The sequence below is a fragment of the Propithecus coquereli genome, unplaced genomic scaffold (genome assembly GCF_000956105.1).
Source record: "Propithecus coquereli isolate 6110/MARCELLA unplaced genomic scaffold, Pcoq_1.0 Scaffold260, whole genome shotgun sequence".
Classification (NCBI taxonomy): Eukaryota; Metazoa; Chordata; class Mammalia; order Primates; family Indriidae; genus Propithecus; species Propithecus coquereli.
This window is the reverse complement of record NW_012148175.1, coordinates 2274181-2275734: the sequence shown is the minus strand read 5'-3', so window position 1 is coordinate 2275734 and position 1554 is coordinate 2274181.

The following is a 1554-nucleotide window of genomic DNA, read 5'->3' as shown; positions in this document are numbered from 1 at the left end:
TACGACTAAAAGAAAATGTAAAGAAAAGGCTCTTTGACACTGTTCTCGGCAATGATTTTTTTGGATATGACACCAAAAGCAAATATAAACAAGTGGACTACATCAAATTAAAAAGCTTCTGCACAGCAAAAGAAATAATCAGCAAAATGAAAACACAACCTACAGAATGGAAAAAAAAAATGTTTGTGAACATGTATCTGGTAAGGATTACTATCCAAATTACACAAGGAATTCATGTAACTCTAAATCAAAAATAAAACACCGAAAAACCCAATTAAAAAATGAGTGAAGTACCTGAAGAGACATTTTTCTAATGAAGTCCTACAAATATACAATAGGTATATGAAAATGTTCAACATCAATAATAATTAGGGAAATGCAAATTTAAACCACAATGAAATACCACCTCACATTTGTTAAGATGGCTATTATCAAAAAGACAAGAGATAACAAATGTTGGTAAGGATTTGGAAAAAAGGGAACCCACTTACATTGTTAATGGGAAGAGAAATTATGGAAAACAGTATGGAGTTTCCTCAAAGAATTAAAAGTAGACTACCATATGATCTGGTAATCTCACTTAAGTAGCTCAAGACATACGCACTTTCATGTTCACTGCTACATTCTTCACAATAGCCAAGATATGGAAACAACCTAAGTGTTCATCAGTGGATAAATGTATAATATGACATATTATAATAGAATATTATTCATTCATAAAAAAGGAGATCCTGCCATTTGTGACAACATGGATGAACCTGAAGAACATTATGCCAAAGGAAATAAGTCAAATTTTTATTTCTCAGTTATATCTCAATAAAGTTGGAAAACATTTGTTTCCTCAGCCAGTCTGAAAGAAGCAAACAAATTTCATGTTCTAATATTCTGGAACACTTTATGCTAAACAAATTTTCTGTTAAAAAAATTTAAATCAATACACTTAAACTTATGGAATTGCTTATCACAAGCACTTGTTAATGGATGTTGCCACATTAAAACAAAATTCATCTATTATTGGAAACATTAACCATTTTACCAATGTAATAAATAGCCTCATGTTTTAACACAAATCATAATTGCTAAAGTGTTTTGGTACATTTATATAAATCTCACTATTTGAACAGTATATTTTCCTATTAACATTTAAATATTTAAATGCCTTGTGAGCTTAAAAAAAAAAAAAGGAAAGAAACAGGGAAGGACTTTTGTACACTCTGAACCAGCTCAACATGTTGCTTAAACTTTTCTAGGATGCCTCTTCCCAAAATATCCCTACTGGCTAAATGACTGCCATCATTGAAAATCACAGGTAAGTGTCATTCCTTTAGTAATAGATGGTGAACCGGAAAAAAAACATCCTGCAAGAGTCAGAGATAGATCTCTATTATCCTTGGTATGAAATCATAATCACTTTACATTAGTATGAGAAAAGAGTCACAAGATACTAATGATAATGATGAAAAAAAGTCAAAGTTTGTTCTTAGTGGAACGATTAATAGGAATAAAAATTCTTTAACCGATTATTATTTTATATGAATAACTATAGCATTAGAA